At 48.1% G+C, this 10,303-nt stretch overlaps 1 non-coding gene across 1 annotated transcript; it reads left to right on the top strand.

Annotated features, from left to right (window-relative positions):
- Window positions 1-10,196: 10,196 nt before the first annotated feature.
- Window positions 10,197-10,303, top strand: LOC115831750. The gene has a single exon (XR_004027243.1). It is a non-coding gene; the product is annotated as a U6 spliceosomal RNA (small nuclear RNA).

Here is a 10,303-nt window from a genome sequence, read left to right as displayed (position 1 = left end):
TAGAGACGGGGTTTCACCGTGGTCTCGATCTCCTGACCTCGTGATCCGCCCGCCTCGGCCTCCCAAAGTGCTGGGATTACAAGCGTGAGCTACCGCGCCCGGAGGCACACACATTCTTAACTTTGGCAAAATAAACTTGTAAATTGATTGAGACCAGTCTCTGGTGCTTTCTGGTTTACAACTGGAAAACTAAACTAGGCACATCCATGCAAGACAGATGTTCTATATGTTCAGTAGGGAGTGATGTTCAGGACATCATGTTAAGGGAAAAGCAGCAAGTTGTAGAGCAATATGTATGGGAAGCCCCTCAAATAAAAAATAATGTTTATGGACAGATAATGTGTGGATACACAGGAACAGGGCTGGAAACGAATGCATGCTAGGGAGAGACTGCTAAGGGTGGGGACAAGCGGGGAGAACTTGAGCTTTATCTGTATTGTTTGAATTTTTCTTATAAGAATGTACTTTCCAAATCTGTTGCTAATTAGGAGCCTAAAGCTGGGCACAGGGGCTCACACCTATAATCCCAGCACTTTGGGAGGCCAAGGTGAGAGGATGGCTTGAGCTTGGGAGTTTGAGACCAGCCTGGGCAACTTAGCAAGACCCCGTCTCTAAAATATATATAAATTAGGGCCGGGCAAGGTGTCTCATGCCTGTAATCCCAGCACTTTGGGAGGCCAAGGCAGGCAGAGAACTCGGGGTCAGGAGTTCAAGATCAGCCTGGCCAATTTTTTTGTTATTATTGTTTTGAGATAGAGTCTCACTCTGTTGCCCAGGCTGGAGTACAGTGGTGTGATCTCGGTCACTGCAACCTCCGCCTCCCAGGTTCAAGTGATTCTCTTGCCTCAGCCTCCTGAGTAGCTGGGATTACAGGCATGTGCCACCACGCCCAGCTAATTTTTGCATTTTTAGTAGAGACGGGGTTTCACCATGTTCAGGCTGGTCTCCAACTCCTGACCTCAGGTGATCCACCCGCCTCGGCCTCCCAAAGTGCTGGGAGTACAAGCGTGAGCCACCGTGCCCAGCCAGTGGCCAATTTTTTTTTTTTTTTTTGAGATGGAGTATCGCTCTGTCTCCCAGGCTAGAGTGCAGTAGCAGGATCTCAGCTCACTGCAAGCTCTACCTCCCAGGTTCATGCCATTCTCCTGCCTCAGCCTCCTGAGTAGCTGGGACTACAGGAGCTCGCCACCACACCCAGCTAGTTTTTTGTGTTTTTAGTGGAGACGGGGTTTCACCGTGTTAGCCAGGATGATCTTGATCTCCTGACCTCATGATCCGCCCACCTCGGCCTCCCAAAGTGCTGGGATTACAGGCATGAGCCACAGTGCCCGGCCGCCAATGGCCAATTTTTTAAATACAAAAACTAGCCAGGCGTGGTGGCGGGCGCCTGTAATCCAGTTATTCGGCAAGCTGAGTCAGGAGAGTCTTTTGAAGCCAGGAGTCGGAAATTGCACTGAGCTGAGATCGTGCCACTGCACTCCAGCCTGGGTGACAGAGCGAGATTCTGTCTCAAAAAATAAATAAATAAAATGAAATAAAATGAAATAAAATAAAAATAAATTTACAAAATAATAAGGAGGCTGAGAGGCACTGAGGTCAGTCACAATGGAGATGGACCCTGCTCTAACTCTGTATAACCATCTATAAAGTAGGTTAATAATAGTATCAAATATCTGAGATTGTTGTGAGGGTATGATAAATGCTTGACGCCATAGTAAATACTCAAAAAGTATTAACTGTTATGATTACCGCCGGTTATTCCCATCCTGCTCCATTAAAGCAGGATGTTTGGTTTGTTCACCATTGTATCCTCAGGCCCTGGAACAGTGCTGAGGACATGGTAGGTGGTTAAAAACAATTGGTTGGCCAGGTGCAGTGGCTCACACCTGTAATCCCAGCACTTTGGGAGGCCGAGGCAGGAAGATCACCTGAGGTCAGGAGTTCGAGACCGGCCTGACCAACATGGTGAAATCCCCTCTGTACTAAAAATACAAAAATTAGCCAGGCATGGTGGTGGGTGCCTGTAATCCCAGCTACGCAGGAGGCTGAGGCAGGAGAATCACTTGAACCCGGGAGGTGGAGGTTGCAGTGAGCTGGGATTGTACCACTGCACTCCAGCCTGAGCGACAGAGCGAGACTTTGTTTCAAAAAAAAAAAAAAAACCAATTGGTTGAATGAATGAAGAGCAACCTCCTGCTCAGCTCTCACCACCGACCTCCTCCTCACACTCTCTGCTTCCCTCAGTCTTCTCCCACTGGAGTCATCCCCCATCTACACTTGGCCCAGGTCTCATCCTCCTTCTCCCACTTCAATGCCTGCTGTTTCTTCTGTGAACCTAGGAGGCCTCCAGGGAGGTGATGAACTGCCTCCCACTGCTGCTGTTCTCAGCAATGCAGGTCCCGGGCTCTGCAGTGAAGTGGGAGGCAGGGATGCCTGCAACTGCAGGTTTGGTGGGGGCTCAAGAAAACAGAATGTGCCCCCAAGGAGTTCAGAGGCCTTTGCTCCACCCTACCTCCTAGGGCAGTGCGGTTGGCAGAGGAGAGGTAGCTTCCAGGATGCTCTGGCACCTCCTTGCCTCAGGAGCAAAGAAACTCAAGAAAGGTTTTTAGTAAGATGAAGCCCTCAGTGTAGCAGCAGACGCAAAAATCTGTACATGGTCTCACCATCTGGGGTGCACAGAGCCATTACACACACACACAGACACACACACACACACACACACACACACGCACACACACTTATAAAATAAAGCACAGTTGGCCGGGCATAGTGGATCATGCCTGTAATCCCAGCACTTTGAGAGGCTGAGGCGGGAGGATCACGAGGTCAGGAGTTCTAGACCAGCCTGGCCGACACGTAAAACCCATCTCTACTAAAAATACAAAAACTTAGCAGGGCATGGTGGTGGGCACCTATAATCCCAGCACTCGGGAGGCTGAGGCAGGAGAATTGCTTGAAACCAGGTGGCAGAGGTTGCAGTGAGCCAAGATCATGCCACTGCATTCCAGCCTTGGCAACAAGAGTGAAACTCCATCTCAAAAAAATAATAATAATGAAATAAATAAAATAGAGCAGAGTCAGATGGGCATGGTGGCTCACGCCTATAATCCCAGCACTTTGGGAGGCTGAGGCAGGCATATCATTTGAGGTCAGGAGTTTGAGACCAGCCTGGCCAACATGGTGAAACCCTGTCTCTACTAAAAGTACAAAAATTAGCTGGGCGTGCTGGTGCATGCCTGTAATCCCAGCTACTCAGGAGGCTGAGGCAGGAGAATTGCTTGAATCCAGGAGGCAGAAGATGCAGTGAGTCAAGATCGTGCCACTATACTCCAGCCTCAGTAACACGGCGAGACTCTATCTCAAAAAATAAATAAAATAAAAATAAAATAGAACAGAGTCTAGTGATTAAATCCAAGGATTAAACTTAGACAAATCCGCTCAGCTTCCACCACTTTCTTTTTCTTTTTCTTTTTTTCTCTCTTTTGAGACAGGGTCTCACTCTGTTGCCCAGTTTGGAGTGCAGTGGTGCAATCACGGCTCACAGCAGCCTCCAACGCCTGGGCTCAAGTGATCCTCCCACCTCAGCCTCCCAAGTAGCTGGGACTATAGGTGTGTGCCACCACACAGGGTCTTGCTATGTTGCCGAAGCTGGTCTCAAACAGCTGGGTTCAAGCAATCCTCCTTCCTTGGCTTCCCAAAGTGCTGGGATTACAGGCATGAGCCACCACACTCAGCCCTTTAAAAACAATTTTTTTTCTTATAGCATAGAGACTGGGTCTCACTACGTTGCTCAGGCTGGTTTTATTATTTTATTTTATTTTATTTTATTTTATTTTATTTTATTTTATTTTATTTTATTTGAGATGGAGTCTCGCTCTGTCTCCCAGGCTGCAGTGCAGTGGCACAATCTCGGCTCACTGCAGCCTCTGCCTCCCGGGTTCAAGTGATTCTCCTGCCTCAGCCTCCTGAGGATTATAGGCACATACCACCACACATGGCTAATTTTTTTTTTTTTTTTTTGAGACAGAATCTCACTCTGTCGCCCAGGCTGGAGTGCAGTGGCGTGATCTCGGATCACTGCAAGCTCTGCCTCCCCGGTTCATGCCATTCTCCTGCCTCAGCCTCCCGAGTAGCTGGGACTACAAGTGCCTGCCACCACGCCTGGCTAATTTTTTGTATTTTTAGTAGAGACGGGGTTTCACCGTGTTAGCCAGGATGGTCTCGATATCCTGACCTCATGATCCACCCACCTCGGCGTCCCAAAGTGCTGGGATTACAGGCATGAGCCACCGCGCCCGGCCAAACACGTGGCTAATTTTTGTATTTTTAGTAGAGATGGGGTTTCATCATGCTGGCCAGGCTGGTCTCGAACTCCTGACCTCAGGTGATTTGCCTGCTTCAGCCTCCCAAACTTCTAGGATTACAGGCATGAGCCACCACTCTTGGCCTCCAGCCCGGTCTTGAACTCCTTGGCTCAAGTGATCCTCCCACCTTGGGCTCCAAAAGTGCTGGGATTACTGGTGTGAGCCACCACACCTGGCCTCTCATCACTTTCTAACCATGTGAGCAAGCCACTCAACCTCTTTGAGCCCAGCTTCCTTATCTGTGAGATTAAAATAGAATTTACCAAATTAGGTTGTTGGGAGGGTTTAATGAGCTAATGCACATAAAGGGTTTAGCGCAGTGCCTAGTACAGTGTAGGCATCCAAACTCTTTATTGTTAAACAAACGACCCACTGCCAGAATGTGAGGGTACAGGTCTGGGAGGGAGGACTTCTTCGAGAAGGTGAAATCTTCAGGCCCCTGATGAGATGTGTGGCTGTTACTGGTAGCAGAAATTCCCTCTGGGAGCCAGGACTGCCCATAGGGATATCTTAGGTTGGGTCCCTAGATGCAGAGCCTGAGACAGGAATTCTTGTGTAAGCGACTTCCTAGGGGAGTGGGGAAAGCAGGATAGGGCAGGGAAAGAAACCAAGTGAAGATGTAAGTTCACCTAAATTTTGCCTCAATCTAATTGAATAGGGAGCTCTGGAGCATAAAATGCAATCCAGGCCGGGCGCAGCGGCTCACACCTGTAATCCCAGCATTTTGGCAGGCCAGGCCGAGGTAGGCGGATCACCTGAGGGCAAGAGTTCCAGATCAGTCTGACTGATGTGGAGAAACCCCATCTCTACTTAAAATACAAAAAGTAACCAAGTCTGGTGGCATGTGCCTGTAATCCCAGCTACGCAGGAGGCTGAGGCAAAAGAATGGCTTGAACCTGGGAGGCGTAGGATGCAGTGAGCTGAGATATCGCTACTGCCCTCCAGCCTGGTGACAGAGCAAGACTCCGTCTAAAAAAAAAAAGAAACAAAAAACAAAAAAAAAAAACAAAAAGAAACACCAGTTTCCTACTTTATAATAGTTTATAATTTATTATCTAATGAAGTGATATAAACAAGACACCATGAACCAAAGCTTCCTAAATTCCATTCATTTCATTTCTAATTTGATTGGTTTTTGCATGTGTATGTTTTTTTACATTTTTTTTTTTTTTAGAGATCAGATCTTGCCCGTAGCCCAGGCTGGAGTACAGTAGTACGATCATAGCCCAGTCTAACCTCAAATTCCTGGGCTCAAAGGATTCTGCCACCTCAGGCTCTCAACTCGCTAGGACTATAAGCTCTTGCCACCACACCCAACTAAATTTTATGTATTTAATTTTATTAATTATTTATTTTAATTTTATTATTATTATACTTTAAGTTTTAGGGTACATGTGCACAATGTGCAGGTTTGTTACATATGTATACATGTGCCATGTTGGTGTGCTGCATCCATTAACTCGTCATTTAGCATTAGGTATATCTCCTAATGCTATCCCTCCCCCCTCCCTCTACCCCACAACAGTCCCCAGAGTGTGATGTTCCCCTTCCTGTGTCCATGTGTTCTCATTGTTCAGTTCCCACCTATGAGTGAGAACATGTGGTGTTTGGTTTTTTGTCCTTGCGATAGTTTGCTGAGAATGATGGTTTCCAGCTTCATCCATGTCCCTACAAAGGACATGAACTCATCATTTTTTATGGCTGCATAGTATTCCATGGTGTATATGTGCCACATTTTCTTAATCCAGTCTATCGTTATGGGACATTTGGGTTGGTTCCAAGTCTTTGCTATTGTGAATAGTGCTGCAATAAACATGCGTGTGCAAGTGTCTTTATAGTAGCATGATTTATAATCCTTTGGGTATATACCCAGTAATGGGATGGCTGGGTCAAATGGTATTTCTAGTTCTAGATCCCTGAGGAATCGCCACACTGAGTTCCACAATGGTTGAACTAGTTTACAGTCCCACCAACAGTGTAAAACTGTTCTTATTTCTCCACATCCTCTCCAGCACCTGAATTTATTTATTTATTTAAAAAAATTTTTTTTGACGGAGTCTCACTGTGTCACCCAGACTGCATTGCAGTGACACGATCTTGGCTCACTGCACCCTCTGCCACCTGGGTTCAAGCGATTCTCCTGCCTCAGCCTCCCGAGTAGCTGGGATTGCAGGTGTCTGCCACTGCACCCGGGTAATTTTTGTATTTTTAGTAGAGATGGGGTTTCACCATCTTGGCCAGGCTGGTCTTGAACTCCTGATCTGGTGATCCACCTGCCTCAGCCTCCCAAAGTGCTGGGATTACAGGCATGAGCCACTGCGCCCGGCATTTATTTTATTTTTTGTAGGGAAGGGGCCTTGTTATGTTGTCCAGGCTGGTCTTGAACTCCTGGGTTCAAACGATCCCTTCACCTTGGCTTCCCAAAACACTGGAATTATAGGTGTGGGTCAGCATGCCTGGCCAACATCTAGTTCATTTATTTTTCTTTTTTGAGACAGGTTCTTGCTCTGTCGCCCAGGCTGGAGTGCAGTGGCTCAGTCTTCACACACTGTGGCCTCTGCCTCCAGGCCCAAGCTGTCCTCCCACCTTAGCCTCCCAAGTAGCTGGGACTACAGGCACAGGCCACCACAATCAGCTAATTTTTGTGTGTGTGTGTGAGAGATGGAATCTTGCTCTGTCGCCCAGGCTGGAGTGCAGTGGTGCGATCTCAGCTCACTGCAAGCTCCGCCTCCCGGGTTCACGCCATTCTCCTGCCTCAGCCTCCTGAATAGCTGGGACTACAGGCACCCGCCACCACGCCTGGCTAATTTTTTGTATTTTTAGTAGAGACATGATTTCACCGTGTTAGCCAGGATGGTCTCGATCTCCTGACCTCGTGATCCGCCCGCCTCAGCCTCCCAAAGTGCTGGGATTACAGGCATGGGCCATCACACCTGGCCTGCCTGGCCCTTAATTTTTAACCTTTTTTTTTTTTTTTTTGAGATGGCGTCTTGCCCTGTCGCCCAGGCTGGAGTGCAGTGTTGTGATCTCAGCTCACTGCAACCTCCGCCTCCCAGGTTCAAGCGATTCTCCTGCCCCAGCTTCCTGAGTAGCTGAGATTACAAGCACCCGCCACCACGCCCAGCTAATTTTTTTATTTTTAGTAGAGACGGGGTTTCACCATGTTGGTCAGGCTGGTCTCGAACTCTTGACCTTGTGATCCGCCCACCTCGGCCTCTCAAAGTGCTGGGATTACAGGCGTAAGCCACCGTGCCAGGCCAATTTTTAAACTTTTGTTTGTTTGTTTGTTTGTTTTTGAGACAGTCTCTCTGTCGCCCAGGCTGGAGTGCAGTGGCCACGATCTCCGCTCACTGCAAGCTCCGCCTCCCGCGTTCACGGTATTCTCCTGCCTCAGCCTCCCGAGTAGCTGGGACTACAGGCGCCCGCCACCACGCCTGGCTAATTTTTTGTATTTTTAGTAGAGACGGGGTTTCACCATGTTAGCCAGGATGGTCTTGATCTCCTGACCTCGTGATCCGCCCGCCTCAGCCTCCCAAAGTGCTGGGATTACAGGTGTGAGCCACAGCGCCCGGCCAATTTTTAAACTTTTTGTAGATACAGAGTTCCCCTATATTGCCCAGGCTGTTCTCCAGCTCCTGGGCTCAAGCGATCCTCCTACCTCAGCCTCTCAAAGTGCTGGGATTACAGGAGTGAGCCACTGTGCTCTTGCTCTTACCATGCTGCAACAAATGTCCTCTATGTGTAATTTTGAACATATACAAATAGGATACTTTGTTAGAAAATAAATTGCTAGGGCAGGGCGTAGTGGCTCACACCTGTGATCCCAGTACTTTGGGAGCCCGACGTGGGTGGATCACGAGATCAGGGGTTCAAGACGAGCCTGACCAAGATGGTGAAACCCCGTCTCTACTAAAAATACGAAAAATTAGCTGGGCGTGGTGGTGCACACCTGTAATCTCAGCTACTCGGGAGGCTGAAGCACAGAATTCCTCACACCTGGGAGGCGGAGGTTGTAGTGAGCCAAGATTGCGCCACTAAACTCCAGCCTGGGCGACAGAGCGAGACTCTGTCTCAAAAAAAAAAAAAGAAAGAAAGAAAAAAGAAAAAGCGGCCGGGCACGGTGGCTCACGCCTGTAATTCCAACACTTTGGGAGGCTGAGGCGGGCAGATCGTTTGAGGTCAGGAGTTCAAGAGCAGCCTGGCCAACATGGTGAAACCCCGTCTCTACAAAAATACAAAAATTAGACAGGCATGGTGGTGTGTGCCTGTAATCCCAGCTACTTGGGAGGCTGAGGCAGGAGAATCGCTTGAACCTGGGAGGTGGAAGTTGCAGTGAGCTGAGATTGTGTCATGGCAATCCAGCCTGGGTGACAGAGCAAGACTCTGTCTCAAAAAAAAAAAAAAAAAAAAAAAAAAGAAAAGGAAAAGAAAATAAATTGCTAGGTCAAATGGTTTGTGCATTTGTAATTTTGAAGATATTACCAAGCTGTTCTTCATACAGGTGGCACAGATTTCCAGTTACACTAGCAGTGGATAAGAATACCCCACATTCTTGCCAAGACAGTTATCAAGCTTTTTGATTGTTGCCAATCTGGTATGTGAAAAATGATATCTCAGTGTGGTGATTTTCATCTGCATTTATTTTATTATTATTTTTTATTTTTATTTTTTTTGAGATGGAGTCTTGCTGTCGCCCAGGCTGGAGTGCAGTGGCGCGATCCCAGCTCACTGCAGGCTCTCCCCCTGGGGTTCACGCCATTCTCCTGCCTCAGCCTCCCGAGTAGCTGGGACTACAGGCGCCCGCCACCTCGCCCAGCTAATTTTTTTGTATTTTTAGTCTTCACCGTGTTAGCCAGGATAGTCTCGATCTCCTGACCTCGTGATCCGCCTGCCTCGGCCTCCCAAAGTGCTGGGATTACAGGCGTGAGCCACTGCGCCTTGCCTTGCATTTCTTTTATTAAGAGTGATGTGGCTAGGTACAGTGGCTCACGCCTGTAATCCAAACACTTTGGTAGGCCAAGGCGGGTGGATCACGAGGTCAGGAGTTCAAGACCAGCCTGGCCAACATGGTGAAACCCCATCTTTACCAAAAATACAAAAATTAGCTGGGCGTGGTGGTGGGTGCTATCCCAGCTATTCAGGAGGCTGAGGCAGGAGAATTGCTTGAACCTGGGAGGTGGAGGTTGCAGTGAGCCTAGATCACACCACTGCACTCCAGCCTAGGCAACAGAGCAAGATTCTGTCCAAAAAAAAAAAAAAAAGAGGAAGGAGAAAGAGAAGGAGAGGAAAGGAGAAGGAGAAGGGAAGGGGAAACGTGATGCTCCCTTTGCATCCCATTGAGGTACAGAGGGAAAAAAAAGAAAGAAGAGTGATGCTCTGAGAAAATACCAAGTGTTAGGCTGGGCACAGTAGCTCACGTCTGTAATCCCAGCACTTTGGGAGGCTGAGGCGGGGGGATCACCTGAGATCAGGAGTTCAAGACCAGCCTGACCAACATGGAGAAACCCCATCTCTACTAAAAATACAAAAATTAGTGGGGCATGGTGGCGCATGCCTGTAATCCCAGCTACTCGGGAGGCTAAGGCAGGATAATCGCTTGAACCCAGGAGGCGGAGGTTGCGGTGAGCTGAGATCGTGCCATTGCACTCCAGCCGGGCAACAAGAGCAAAGCTCTGTCTCAAATAAATAAATAAATAAATAAATAAATAAATAAATAACAAGTGTTAGTGAAGATGTGGAGAAATTGGAAGCCTGTCCACTGTTGGTGGGAGTGGAGAATGGTGCAGCCGCTATGGGAAACAGTATGGCGCTCCTCAAAAAATTAACACTAGAGTGCTCGCTTCGGCAGCACATATACTAAAATTGGAATGATACAGAGAAGATTAGCATGGCCCCTGTGCAAGGATGACACGCAAATTCGTGAAGCGTTCCATATTTAC

Source organism: Nomascus leucogenys, chromosome 2 (assembly GCF_006542625.1).
Source record: "Nomascus leucogenys isolate Asia chromosome 2, Asia_NLE_v1, whole genome shotgun sequence".
In the NCBI taxonomy this organism is placed as follows: domain Eukaryota; kingdom Metazoa; phylum Chordata; class Mammalia; order Primates; family Hylobatidae; genus Nomascus; species Nomascus leucogenys.
Note: the sequence above shows the minus strand (reverse complement) of the source record. Positions and strands in the feature narration are given on the sequence as shown.